We start from the raw sequence: 15,430 nt of genomic DNA, 5'->3' as shown, positions 1-15,430 counted from the left end.
AACCGGTTTTCCCGACAGCCATGAACTGTTTCTCACCCTGGACCTGGAGCCAGTACCCCCCAAACCCACCCAAGACTGCCTCCTGGACCCGCCAGGCAGAGAAGGGACTTCTGGTGAGTGTACCTTTTTAAATAGTATACATGGTTTAAAAGCAAGCGTGTTTAATGATTAATTTGCCCTGGCATTTGTGGCCAGTACAGCTACTGGAAAAGTCTGTTAACATGTCTGGGGATGGAGCGGAAATCCTCCAGGGACATCTCCAAAAAGTTTTCCTGGATGTACTCCCAAAGCCCTTGCAAAAGGTTTCTGGGGAGGGCAGCCTTATTCCATCCACCATGGTAGGACACTTTACTGCACCAGGCCAGTAGCACTTAGTCGGGAATCATTGCAGAACAAAGCATTGCAGTGTATGTTTGCTAGCATTCAAACAACATCCGTTCTTTATCTCTCTCTGTTACCCTCAGGAAAGTGGTATAATTCATGGTCACCTGGTTGAAGTACAGTACTTTTCTTAAGGGGACATTCAGAGGTGCCCATTCCTGCTGGGCTGTTTGCCTGTGGCTGAACAGAATTGCTCCCTGCTGTTAGTCACGGGGAGGGGTTAGCCACGTGGTGGGGGGAAGCAAAATGCGACTTTGTAACGAAAGCACATGTGCTATGTATGTAATGTTAACAGCAAGGTTTACCCTGAAAGAGTGTACGCATTGTTCTGTAAAATGTCCCTTTTTTTCCCCCTCCACCAGCTGTATGTGTTTCAAGGATCACGGGATCTTCTCCTTCCCAGAGGCTAGCGAAGATTAGAAGGCAAAAAAAAAAAGCACTTGTGATGAAATGTTCTCTGAGCTCATGCTGTCCTCCCACACTGACATAGCACACACGAATGCGTGGCGGAGACAATGTCAGAGTGCAGGAAAGCACAAAATGATCGTGAAGAGAGGTGGCAGGCTGAAGAGAGGGCTGAAGCTGAAAGGTGGCGGCAGCGTGATGAGAGGAGGCAGGACTCAATGCTGAGGCTGCTGGAGGATCAAACTAATATGCTCCAGCATATGGTTAAGCTGCAGGAAAGGCAGCAGAAGCACAGACTGCTGCTACAGCCCCTGTGTAACCAACCGCCCTCCTCCCCAAGTTCCATAGCCTCCACACCCAGACGCCCAAGAACGCGGTGGGGGGGCCTCCAGCCACCCAGCCACTCCACCCCAGAGGATTGCCCAAGCAACAGAAGGCTGCCATTCAATAAGTTTTAACGTTTTAAACTTTTAAAGTGCTGTGTGGCCTTGTCCTTCTCTCCTCCACCACCCCTCCTGGGCTACCTTGGTAGTTATCACCCTATTTGTGTGATGAATGAATAAAGAATGCATGAATGTGAAGCAACAATGACTTTATTGCCTCTGCAAGCAGTGATCGAAGGGAGGAGGGGAGGGTGGTTAGCTTACAGGGAAGCAGAGCGAACGAAGGGTGGGGGGTTTCATCAAGGAGAAACAAACAGAACTTTCACATCGTAGCCTAGCCAGTCATGAAACTGTTTTTCAAAGCTTCTCTGATGCGCACCGCGCCCTCCTGTGCTCTTCTAACTGCCCTGGTGTCTGGCTGCGCGTAACCAGCGGCCAGACGATTTGCCTCAACCTCCCACCCTGCCATAAACGTCTCCCCCTTACTCTCAAAGATATTGTGGAGTGCATAGCACAGTAACAACAGTGGGAATATTGGTTTTGCTGAGGTCTAACCGAGTCAGTAAACTGCGCCAGCGCGCCTTTAAACGTCCAAATGCACATTCTACCACCATTCTGCACTTGCTCAGCCTGTAGTTGAACAGCTCCTGACTACTGTCCAGGCTGCCTGTGTATGGCTTCATGAGCCATGGCATTAAGGGGTAGGCTGGGTCCCCAAGGATAACTATAGGCATTTCAACATCCCCAGCGGTTATTTTCTGGTCTGGGAATAAAGTCCCTTCCTGCAGCTTTTGAAACAGACCAGAGTTCCTGAAGATGCGAGGGTCATGTACCTTTCCCGGCCATCCCACGTTGATGTTGATGAAACGTCCCTTGTGATCCACCAGTGCTTGCAGCACTAATGAAAAGTGCGGTTTATGTACTTGCCGGCTTGGTGCTCCGGTGCCAAGATAGAGATATGGGTTCTGTCTATGGCCCCACCACAGTTAGGGAATCCCATTGCAGCAAAGCCATCCACGATGACCTGCACATTTCCCAGGGTCACTACCCTTGATATCAACAGATCTTTGATTGCGTGGGCTACTTGCATCACAGTAGCCCCCACAGTAGATTTACCCACTCCAAATTGATTCCCGACTGACTAGTAGCTGTCTGGTGTTGCAAGCTTCCACAGGGCTATCGCCACTCGCTTCTCAACTGTGAGAGCTGCTCTCATCTTGGTATTCTTGCGCCTGAGGTCAGGGGAAAGCAAGTCACTAAGTTCCATGAAAATGCCCTTACGCATGTGAAAGTTTCACAGCCACGGGGAATCGTCCCAAACCTGCAACACTATGCTGTCCCACCAGTCTGTGCTTGTTTCCCGGGCCCAGAATCGGCGTTCCACCGCATGAACCTGCCCCATTAGCACCATGATGCCCACATTGTCAGGGCCCATGCTTTGAGGGAAGTCTGTGTCCATGTCCTCATCACTCTCGTCACTGCACTGACTTCGCCTACTCGCCCGGTTTTGCTTTGCCAGGTTCTGGTGCTGCATATACTGCTGGATAATGCGCGTGGTGTTTAATGTGCTCCTAATTGCCAAAGTGATCTGAGCGGGCTCCATGCTTGCTGTGGTATGGCAGCTGCACAGAAAAAAGGCACGGAACGATTGTCTGCTGTTGCTCTGACAAGAGGGAGGGGCGACTGACAACATGGCTTACAGGGTTGGCTTACAGAAAATTAAAATCAAAGGGGGTGGCTTTGCATCATGAAGAAACAAAAACAACTGTCACAGAATGGCCCCCTCAAGGACTGAACTCAAAACCCTGGGTTTAGCAGGCCAATGCTCAACCCACTGAGCTATCCCTCCCCCTGGTATTTCAGGCAGGACTGAATCTCCATTAAACTTTTCAAGGTGCCCCTGACAGACCTCACCGAAACTATTATTGGCCGTTGATTCCATGGGGGGGGGGGGGGATCAAATGAATACAAAACAAATCCGGTTTTTGATCCACAAAACAAATTTCTTGTTTTTGATCCACTCCATCCATCTTTTACAGCTTTGGCTGGCAGCAGACGGTGCAGTAGGACTGCTAGCCATCCTCATCTCCTGGCTGCTCAGCAGAAGATGGTGCAATAGGACTGCCGGCAGGACTAGAGAGAATGACCTCGTCAAGTCACTCCTATTTTAGCCCCTGCGCCCATGTCTGCCCAGGCGCTCCTGACCTACCTTACCGAGGCGGCCAGGAGCACCTCAGACATGAGGACGATGGTTATCAGGCCTATTGCACCCTCTGCTACCACAAGGCAATGAGCTGCTGCTGTGTAGCAATGCAGTACCGCGTCTGCCAGCACCCGGGAGACATACGGTGACAGTGAGCTGAGCGGGCTCCATGCTTGCCGTGGTATGGCGTCTGCACAGTTAACTCAGGAAAAAAAGACATGAAACGATTGTCTGCCGTTGCTTTCACGGAGGGAGGGAGGGCAGGCCTGACGACATGTACCCAGAACCACCCGCAACAATGTTTTTGCCCTATTAGGCATTGGGATCTCAACCCAGAATTCCAATGGGCAGCGGAGACTGCGGGAACTGTGGGATAGCTACCCACAGTGCAACGCTCCGGAAGTCGACACTAGCCTTGGTACTGTGGAAGCACTCCGCCGAGTTAATGCACTTGATGCACTTAGAGCATTTTGTTTGGGGACACACAATCGACTGTATAAAAACAATTTCTAAAAAAACGACTTCTATAAATTCGACCTAATTTCGTAGTGTAGACATACCCTTTGAGTGGTAACAGCTAATTTAGACCCCATCATTTTTGTATGTATAGTTGGGATTATGTTTTCCAATGTGCATTACTTTGCATTTATCAACACTGAATTTCATTTGCCATTTTGTTACCCAGTTTTGTGAGATCCCTTTGTAACTCTTTGTACAAAGAGCTTTGGACTTAACCATCTCGATTAATTTAGTATCTTCAAACTTTGCCATCTCACTGTTTACCCCTTTTTATGGATCATTTATGCATATGTTCAACAGCACTGCCCCAGTACAGAGCCTTGGGAGACCTGACTATTTACTGTATTGTAGCAGGCAGGGATCAAACAATTCTAACAAGTTAACCCAATTTAGAGAAGCTGGATTTGGTTTTTAAAGACTTGGCCTGCTAGCTTTCAGCTGGATGTGCTGGTGCCATCCTTGACCCTCACACACAGCAAGCCCTTTGCTGCAGTCTAAAGAAAATGAATGGTGTATATTTTTTTCTTTAATGTATGAATAATTCCTGGCAAGAAGTTGCAGAAAGCGGGCATCAACGTCCTCCCAGGAGGGGATATCTGCGATATGGCCCAAGAATTCTGAGCAGAGCAGTGGAAATAGAATAGTTTAGGAGAGGAGCAAAGACCAAGAGAAAACATTTCTGTACCACAGGAAAGGTTAAGGACAAAGATGATTCAGAGAGACCAAGAGAGGATCAGAAAGAGGTATAATTTTGTTCTTCTTTTGACTGACAAAGGAAATCTGTGAAGGTGCCTGGACTTAAAACACCCAAATGAATAGGGCTTTCTGCAGAATCACTGCAATCTAGTATCTTCCTGCTACTCTCACTCATTCCAACAGATGTATTATTGTTTCTGCAGATTAAGGCTCATTCTGGCAAGGCACTGACTGCCTCTCTATTACCTGATAACCTGCAAAGTGCTGATCACTGTCAACACCCAGATACCATCGTGAGAGGCTGCTGTAGAATACCCAGAGCAAGACAGATAGACTTAGCACTCTTCTGGGTTAAAGTTTAGGACTGTTTTTCTTAGTGCCTTGTGAGAAAGGCTGTTAGTGATGAAGCTGGCAACTTAACAAGTATGAAGATTGGAGTCTTCAAAAACGGTGAACAAAATCATATGGACAACTTCTCAATGGACACACTCCACCCTCGTTTAGGAGATCAGGTGTGCCGAGAGCACTGCCTGTCACCCTGACCAGTACTATCCCATTGTTTCTTTGTACTCCACCATCTGGCTGTATCCATCTGTTGTCTCTTGTCTTGAATTTAGATTGGCAGCTCTTTGGGCCAGGACTGGCTCTTTGTTCAGTTTGTACACTGCCTAGAACAATGGGGTCCCAGTCCACAAGTGGGGCTCCTAGCTGCTACCGTGATATGAATAATTAATGATAACATCATAATTGAGTGAGGGGGAGGAAATCAGGAAATGGATAAACTAATTTGTAAACTGACCTTGGACCTTCACCACTGTAAAGGTGAGAAGATGGCTAGCTGTGATTCATTCAATGCTGTCCTGATAAAAGTTTTGGAAAAACTAAAGTGAGGAGTGACATGTAGCTCAGCTTTCTGAGGAATACCTGCTCCATCCTGTTGCAATTTTAAGGAGAGAACAAGTCTAGGTTGGCAGGAGATGCTTTAGCTGATCTAAAACGTCCTTCCCAATCTCTAATTTCTAGTATTCTGTGGTTTATTTTGACAGTCATCTGGCAAGAAATTATTTTGATCAGATCCTTCTCCTTGAGTGGCCAAAAATCCTTGCTGTTTTCCACATCTGCACCAAGAAAGCTAAGACACTGAGAAGGAATGAGCACTTACAAGACCTGGAACAGAACATCTCTCTCCTAAGGCTCTCGCTTGTCATGAAAAGACTTCCCGCACCATAAAAAGATTTGAAGAGTCGTCTTACTAAGAACAGCTGTGTGCCCATAAACCTGCAGTATTTAGGGAACGTTCTGAGCGTGAAATAAAGTTCGAGAGGTAGTTGCCACCCTTTCCAAATGGAGCACACTTCCAGCTATACCCAGATGTAGCTACGAGATTCTGCTTACCTAGCACAGCATTCCACATCTTCCTGCTCCATAATCACACGTATTCACATTTACACAAGACAGAACAAGAAAACTCCTCTCCAGTAAAGGGAGGTAACAAGCTCTATAGTGCTATCTCCTCATGAGAGGATCAAGTACGAATGATGCCTTATAAGAGAAGATAGAAAAATTTAAATGGTAGAAATGCAGCAATAGCCCACTTTTGTGATTTATAAAACCCACCTCTTTCTGACTGACGCAGAAATCAGAAGCGCATTCACATAAGAAGCTAGAATAGCTATCTATGGAACCACATAACCGTGTTACTATTATCTGCAAAGCTATCTCATTGTCCTTATTAAAACTCTCCTTTTCTGTGATGCCTCCACCAGTTACATTGAGAAACTTAAGGAGCTCAATCTGTGTCGCTTCACAGTCTGCACTGCGCTGCAGCACGTACTATGTGGGTGACAACTGCAGAGTGCATTGCTGTCGTGAACTAACAAGTACCCAGCTCACATTAAGGTAGCCCTGTTTGAAAGAGGACTATGTTAATGTGAACCAGATGCCTTTTAGTTCGTGTCAACAGCATCACACAAGGCAGTTGGCGTGCAACACTTTGGTGCACTGTGCAATTCACACCCCCATACTCCGCAATGCAGCATCGTGTAGACACACCAAAAGAAGCTTAAACCAGTGACTTGATCAGTTTATAAGTAGTACACAGGATGAGATCTGATACTACAGGGCTCTTCAGTCGAGCACTAAAAAACATAAGATTCAATGACTGGAAGTTGAAGTTAGAAAAATTCAAACTAGAAAAACACAAGTACATTTTAAAGCAAGGGTAATTACCTAAACATCTTATCAAGGTGTGTGGTGGACTCTCCATCACTCACAGTCTTTAAATCAAGAGGGGATGCCTTTCTAAAACATACACTAGTTCAACCACGAGGTATTAACCTTGCACCAGGAGTTACTGGATAAAGTCCTATGGCCTATGTTATGCAGAAGGTCAGACTGAATAATAATGGTCCTTTTCTGGCCTTAGAATCTAAGGATAAGAGAAGCCACCAACGTGGACCTCCTTCCCTCATGTTATTTTCAATTCTACTCCCAGCCCCACACCCAGCCCCGGTTTGGTGTTTCTTCCATTTATAGCATTCTTAACCTATGATGAATTTGTTATATCTTCACTTATGAAATTGACTTTTCATGAGGTCATTACTTAGCAAAGCAATCATATCGCCTCTTGTTGTGTTTCTAGTCTGTCACTTCAAACATAAAATATTCATTAATAAGACATGCAAGAAGCCCAAACAACAGCCCAAATGAACAGGCAAAAGAGAATAAAAAACAAGACTAGGTATAGGGGAACTGTTGGCAGGTTTTTAAAAACACTGGTTAGAAGAAATGTGCAGGAGGAGAAGCGTTGACAGAGACTGTTGATGATGAAATCAATCTCTGGATAATTCATTTCATATGAAAGTAAACTAGCCAAAGTGAGAGAAATGATAGATTTTTGCAATTATTTAACATTTGTACCGTAGTAGCATCTGGAGGCCCAACCCAAGACTGTACAGCTGTACAACAAAAAGCCAGCCCCCACCCCAAGGAGCATAGGTCCCCTTAAAAAATTACCATTGGGTCAACTTGTCTAGAAGTAAATGACTGGAAAATAAACACCAGGGTTAACAAGTACTGGGCAAACCCAATTGTTTTGCCAGTAATTCACTCCACATCCTTGATGTTTTATTGTGAACATTTGGAAATTAAAGTAATCTGAGAGGAAATTACATGCACTGTAGTACTTACATTAAGAGTATTATGGAAAATTACAGTATGTAATAAACCATATAATAATATATTTAAATATTAGAGGACTGACACACAGAAAATCCAAAGTCAAGACTGAAAATCCAGGTTTAAATATGACCCTTAATTCATCTGGTATACAAGTACGAAGCGCTGCAGCAGCTGCTTCTTGCCGGTCATGTTTGAACAGTTATTATTTGGATTCTACAAAGCAGCAAGTCTGTAACACAACTGCTTTTTACTCCCAGAGCAGTGGTGCTCAAACTTGTCCTGCCGCTTGCCACCCCCTTACCAGGGATGGAATCTGTCCACACGTCCTCCACCCCATTACTGTACAGCAGAGCTGGGGGCAGGACTGGGGACAGGAGAGGAGCTAGGGCTAGGGGCGGAGCTGGCCTGGAGACAGAGAGGGAATGAAACAGGGGGCGGAGTGGAGCTACGTCTGGGGGGCGGAGCTGGGTGGCACTCCATCCCGCCCCCCCCGCCCCACCATGTGCTCCCTGCACCTCTCTAGGGAGGCACGCCCTACAGTCTGGGGACTGCCGTTACATAGAATTTTGCATGTAAGGAGGTTATATAAATAATATGAATTAAGTCTTGACACACTGATGAGGTAGGCAAGTATTGCCCCTTCAGGCACCAGAGCACATACACCGAAGGGAATCCCAGAGGAAACAGAAAAGACAGACGCTTTCATCCCAGTGACTGTCTATAGTAAGCCAACAAATTAACTTCTGTATTTCTCCACAAAAAAACGAATAGAGCACTGTGAAGTTGATGTTTTGAGTTAAGACCAGACAATCTTCCTGCAATATCAGAGTTTAAAAAAAAAGATTAAGAGATCAGTTATATTCCCAAGCACCATGAGGCTTCAGGCTCTCTGTAAGCTAGTGCTCACAGCCGGCAGAACGGTTTACTTTGCTTGTGCCTTGCCTTCCCCTTTTTCAGCTAGATGAAGTCTACTGCTATAGTGAGACTTATCAGAGTCCAAACTTTTCAGGCCTCTGCCACCATACAGTAATGCAATTTTTAAAAGTCCATTCTACACCTACATCATCCGGGCTTATGCATTTATATCTGAAAAAAACAAATGCAAAAGATACAGTCGTTAGACTTTAGATATGTACTATTTTTTGAAGTGGAAAGATATCAAAAACATACCAGAAAGTAGTAATTGGGCTCATGGAGCTGTGCCCTCAATAAACAGACGTAACTGGCCTTTGCTGTTAAGTGTGCACTGATCTACAAGGAATCTAAATTCCATAAATCAATCACTCGAGAAGGATTTTATGGTTGGGAAGGGGAAAGGAGGAAGAAACAGAACATAAGCAGGGAAATAAAATTATTTGACACAATGGTGGCTCCAGAGGTCTGGCAGTATGGATATGAAGAATGGAGTTGATTGTGGGAAGAGTCTATTATTCTTTCAATAGCGTCTGGGTGCTGCTAAATATGCGCTCACATACCTTCCTACTTGAAAAGCTTAAATCTATAATAGCCGTTTGGTCTGGGAAAGTGGCACTCATTCAAATGCTAAAACAGGGACCTGGGAAGGAGACCTACCTGAGGAACAATATTTTTCAAGTGCTTTTAGAAGCTAAGATGGACAGAAAGAGCAGAAGCTTGGAGAAGTCTCATTCTCAGGGGGTTTTATCCATTCTGTCTGGTGCCTACCCCTCAGGTGCCGTTCTCAGCACACATCCCTAACACATTCTATTGCACGAATGGAAATAGGGCCCCTCTGAAAATAATCACACTTGCTGAAAGACCTGCCCTGCATAAATATCTTTAATAACAGTACAAACAGAAATCAGTGTTTTTTTCTATAGTCTAGTTGAAATTTATAGCACTGCTGGCCTTGGTTCTGTTATTACTGTTCTACCTGGCTGAGACTCAAAATCACAAATGTGGGAAGTTCAGAAATACTTTCAGCAACGCTATAGTTCATTTGACAAAAGACAAAAATCCAGTTCTACGAATGCTGCATTAATACACTAGGAAGGACTAATGCATATAATAGAAATCAAACCATAAAAATGTAGGGCTGAAAGGAACACTAAGAGGTTATCTAGTCCAGGCCTCTGGGCTGAGGCAGGACTAAATAAACCTAAATCTTCCCTGGCAGGTGTTTGTCTAACTTGGTCTTAAAAACCTCCACTGATGGGGATTTCACAACTTCCCTTGGAAGCCTGTTCCAGAGCTTAATTATCCTTATAGCTAGAAAGTTTTTCCTAATAGCTAACCTAAATCTTCCTTGCTGCAAATTAAGCCCCATTACCTCTTGTCCTACCTTCAACAGACAGGGAGAACCACTGATCACCATCCTCTTTATAACAGCCCTTAGCATATTTGAAGATTTATCAGGTCCCCCCTCAGTCTTCTTTGGCAAGACTAACCATGCCTGGTTGTTTAACCTTTCCTCAGAGGTCAGGTTTTCCAAATATTTTTTTCATTTTTGTTTCAGAGTAACAGCCGTGTTAGTCTGTATTCGCAAAAAGAAAAGGAGGACTTGTGGCACCTTAGAGACTAACCAATTTATTAGAGCATAAGCTTTCGTGAGCTACAGCTCACTTCTTCAGATGCATATCGTGGAAACTGCAGCAGGCTTTATATATACACAGAGAATATGAAACAATACCTATTCCCACCCCACTGTCCTGCTGGTAATAGCTTATCTAAAGTGATTTCCAGCACAAATCCAGGTTTTCTCACCCTCCACCCCCCCACACAAATTCACTCTCCTGCTGGTGATAGCCCATCCAAAGTGATAACTCTTTACACAATGTGCATGACAATTAAGCTGGGCTATTTCCTGCATAAATCCAGGTTCTCACATCCCCCCCACCCCCATACACACACAAACTCACTCTCCTGCTGGTAATAGCTCATCCAAACTGACCACTCTTCAAGTTAAAATCCAAGTTAAACCAGAACATCTGGGGGGGGGGGGTAGGAAAAAACAAGAGGAAACAGGCTACCTTGCATAATGACTTAGCCACTCCAAGTCTCTATTTAAGCCTAAATTAATAGTATCCAATTTGCAAATGAATTCCAATTCAGCAGTTTCTCGCTGGAGTCTGGATTTGAAGTTTTTTTGTTTTAAGATAGCGACCTTCATGTCTGTGATCGCGTGACCAGAGAGATTGAAGTGTTCTCCGACTGGTTTATGAATGTTATAATTCTTGACATCTGATTTGTGTCCATTTATTCTTTTACGTAGAGACTGTCCAGTTTGACCAATGTACATGGCAGAGGGGCATTGCTGGCACATGATGGCATAGATCACATTGGTGGATGTGCAGGTGAACGAGCCTCTGATAGTGTGGCTGATGTTATTAGGCCCTGTGATGGTGTCCCCTGAATAGATATGTGGGCACAGTTGGCAACGGGCTTTGTTGCAAGGATAAGTTCCTGGGTTAGTGGTTCTGTTGTGTGGTATGTGGTTGTTGGTGAGTATTTGCTTCAGGTTGCGGGGCTGTCTGTAGGCAAGGACTGGCCTGTCTCCCAAGATTTGTGAGAGTGTTGGGTCATCCTTTAGGATAGGTTGTAGATCCTTAATAATGCGTTGGAGGGGTTTTAGTTGGGGGCTGAAGGTGACGGCTAGTGGCGTTCTGTTATTTTCTTTGTTAGGCCTGTCCTGTAGTAGGTAACTTCTGGGAACTCTTCTGGCTCTATCAATCTGTTTCTTTACTTCTGCAGGTGGGTATTGTAGTTGTAAGAAAGCTTGACAGAGATCTTGTAGGTGTTTGTCTCTGTCTGAGGGGTTGGAGCAAATGCGGTTGTATCGCAGAGCTTGGCTGTAGACGATGGATCGTGTGGTGTGGTCAGGGTGAAAGCTGGAGGCATGCAGGTAGGAATAGCGGTCAGTAGGTTTCCGGTATAGGGTGGTGTTTATGTGACCATTGTTTATTAGCACTGTAGTGTCCAGGAAGTGGATCTCTTGTGTGGACTGGACCAGGCTGAGGTTGGTGGTGGGATGGAAATTGTTGAAATCATGGTGGAATTCCTCAAGGGCTTCTTTTCCATGGGTCCAGATGATGAAGATGTCATCAATATAGCGCAAGTAGAGTAGGGGCTTTAGGGGACGAGAGCTGAGGAAGCGTTGTTCTAAATCAGCCATAAAAATGTTGGCATACTGTGGGGCCATGCGGGTACCCATAGCAGTGCCGCTGATCTGAAGGTATACATTGTCCCCAAATGTGAAGTAGTTTGTTGCTCTCATCTGCACTCTTTCCTATTCGTACACATCTTTCTTAAAGTGTGATGCCCAAAACTGGATACAATACTCCTACTAAGGCCTCAACAGTGCTGAGCAGGGTGGGGCAATTACCTCCCATGTCTTACACGTGACACCCCTGTTAATATATCACTGAAAGATATTAGTCTTTTTCGGAACTGCATCACACTTGACTCAGACTCAATTTGAGATCCACTATAATCCCCAGATCCTTTCCAACAGTACTGCTGTATTTGTGCATTTGAGTTTTCCTTCCTAAATGTACTCGTCTTCATTTAATTTTATCTGGTTGATTTCCGAACAATATTCCAATTTATCAAATTCACTTTGAATTCTAATCCTTTCCTCCAAAGGGCTTGCAGCTTGGTGTCATCCACAAATTTTGTAAGCACTCTCTCAACTCCATTACTCAAGTCATTACTGAAAAGATTGACTAGTACCAGACCCGGGACTGACCCCTGCAGGGCCCCGCTATATACATCCTCCCAGTTTGACAGCGAACCTTGATAACTACTCTGAGTATGGTCTTTCCACTGGTTGTGCACCTAGACCACATTTCCTTGGTTTGCTTATGAGAAAATCATGTTGGACTGTGTCAAAAGCCTTTCTTAAACCAAGATCATCACATCTACTGCTTCCCTCCTATCCACTAGGCCAGTAACCCTGTCAAAGGAGGAAATGAGGTTGATTTAGCATGATCTGTTCTTCACAAATCCATGTTGGCTATTACTTACCACCCTATTATCCTTTAGGTGTTTACAAACGGATTCTTTAATAGTTTGTTCCAGTATCTCTCTAGGTATCGAAGTTAGGCTGCCTGGTTTATAAATTCCCAGGTCTTCTAAGTTCTTACATAAGAATTTAGGAGCTGTGATACTGGGTCAGGCCATGGCCCATCTTGCCCAGTACCCTGTCTCTAACAGTGACTCAAACCAGAGCTTCAGGGAGCATGCACAAAGCAGGGTGATCATGGAGTGATCCACTCCTACCTTCTACTCCCAGCTTTAGGAAGTCTGAGGTTTAGGGTCACTCAGAGAATGGGGTTAAGTCCCTGATCATTTTTTCAGAGTAGCATCCGTGTTAGTCTGTATCCGCAAAAAGAAAAGGAGGACTTGTGGCACCTTAGAGACTAACAAATTTATTTGAGCATAAGCTTTCATGAGCGACAGCTCACCTCATCGAATAAATTTGTTAGTCTCCAAGGTGCCACATGTACTCCTTTTCTTTTTGTCCCTGATCATGCTGGCCACTGATGAATCAATCCTTCATGAACTTTTCCAGTTCTTCTTTGAACTCTGTTATACTTTTGGTCATCGCACCATCCCATGACAATAAGTTCCACAGGTTAGTTGTGTGCTGTGTGAAAAAGTACTTCCTCTTGTTTGTATAAACCTGCTGCCTACTAATTTCATCAGGTGACCCATTTTTTGCATTGTGTGAAAAGGTAAACACTTCCCTTTTCACTTTCTCCACATCATTCATGATTTTGTAGACCTCTACCATATCCCCCCGTTTGCCACTTCACTGTTCAACCTTTTCCCAGATCATGAATGAATATGTTTAATTTATTCCTGCCACCATTTATTTACCCCACCAAGTCATAATTGAGGTCAATGAAGTCATAATTTAACTTGTGTATTAATGTCTCCAGTTCTTCCTGTTTATTCCCCAGACTCATTGCATTTGTGTAGAGACATCTAAGATGCTCAGCAGATTGTCCCATGGTTTTCCCTCTTCGCTCCTACAGCACTATTGTAATTTTCCAAGCCTCCCGTAACATCTAGCCCTCTGTTAAGATCACCGTTTTTTTATGCCTTCCAGTGAGCTTTTGTTGCCTGACCCCTTTGAACCTAGTTTAAAGCCCTCCTCACTAGGTTGGTGAGTTATCAAAAGATGGCCTTCCCTTTCTTGGTCAGTACACCCCATCTTTTCCCAGGGGTCCTCCTCCCCAGAGTCAAGGGAGCCAAAACCCTCCCATTGACACCATCTGCACTGCCATGCATTAATCTCCAGAATGCACGCGTCCCCACCTGGGTCCTTATCCTCAACCGCGAAGATAGATGAAAACACCACCTCTGCCCCCCGACGCCTTCACCCTTGCTCCCAGAACCCTGTAGTCACTACTGTTATGAGGGGGAGAGAAGTTAGGAACACATAAGGCAAATACTTAAGGTCTCCAAAATTCTATCTAATGCAATGACTTGGGGCTAATAAGGCAAGGAAATTCAAAGGGAAGTCTGAAAGACAGTCCTTCACGCCTTTGTAAAGTTCACCAGTTGCTCAAAGAATTATATACAGGAAACAAGAGGATAAGTTCAATTGTAACTTTGAATCTCCCTTGCTTTTTACTGGTTTGTATCCAACCTTTGGAGTTAGTTAAGATCCATCAGCCAAAGTTTTAAATGTGAGAGCCTAAAGTTAGGCTCCTAAATGCTTATTTAGGCAACTAAATAAATAAAGTGGCCAGATTTTCAGAAGTGCCAACCACCCACCAGCTCCCACTATTCTCAGTTTAAGGACTTGGATTTTTTCCAGATGAAAGGATTTCAAGATGACCAGTCAGCAAAATACTAATAGATATTATTGCCCAGGGTTTAAATATATGTAAATTATTTTTAAAATACAAAACAGTGGATGGCACCGTACTCTGCATTGCCATTTAGGAGATCCAATTTGTGATAATCTCTTGAATCAGAAGTAGGGAAGGGCACAGTACAATAAAGTACTTCAGACTGAGCCACTGGGGAAGGAAAGCCTTATATAATCTAAAAGAAATCTCCTGGACCATTTAAGAAGGGAATTTTCTACCTAAAAAGGAACCTCCATCTAAGCTTCTTAGCAGCATCAAAATGAATTAGCGAGGGGAAGTATCTAAAGCCAGGGAACGTGTGGGGAATTTTCTGGATGAGACAGAAATGCAGAGGACATACTGTCTTTAGAAAAATATCTGTGTTATTTACTCCATCCACTGGAAGAACTCATGGGAAGCACGTCTTAGCAAGAGAAAAGAAAATCTGTTATGCTCTTCATTTCCTGTGTAATGCCAGAAACTGCCAGCACAATTCTGTTTTGGGAGAGTCACATAATGGCTATTCAACAGGGAATGGAGAATTTTAGCCTCAGTGGAATCATTTAAAGAGATATATCATTACTGTAAGTAAAACAGAATGCTCACTTTGTAACGGTTTCAGGCACATATATCTAACTTTACACAAGCTAATTGTGTATTCTGATCCTTTCCATTATCGATTTTTATGATCTGTGTTTAGCAACAAGAACAAGTCATTCACAATCTAGAGCCCCAGTAGACAACAGTCGGTGTAACAAATTGGCATTTGAAGGATTATGTAACAGTTTGTTCAATCAAATGGTTGCTAACTTTAACATGAGACCACTGTTCTGTACCCCTGCGGTACA

At 44.2% G+C, this 15,430-nt stretch overlaps 1 protein-coding gene across 1 annotated transcript in view; it reads right to left on the bottom strand.

Moving 5' to 3' along the window:
* The window catches only part of EIF2B3 (eukaryotic translation initiation factor 2B subunit gamma), a 142,559-nt gene that overhangs the window by 85,866 nt on the left and 41,263 nt on the right, over positions 1-15,430 (bottom strand). The gene's annotated exons all lie outside the window — the stretch shown is intronic.

This window comes from Lepidochelys kempii, chromosome 8, assembly GCF_965140285.1.
Source record: "Lepidochelys kempii isolate rLepKem1 chromosome 8, rLepKem1.hap1, whole genome shotgun sequence".
NCBI lineage: Eukaryota > Metazoa > Chordata > Testudines > Cheloniidae > Lepidochelys > Lepidochelys kempii.
The sequence above is the reverse complement of the archived record's forward strand: the minus strand, read 5'-3'. Positions and strand labels throughout refer to the sequence as shown.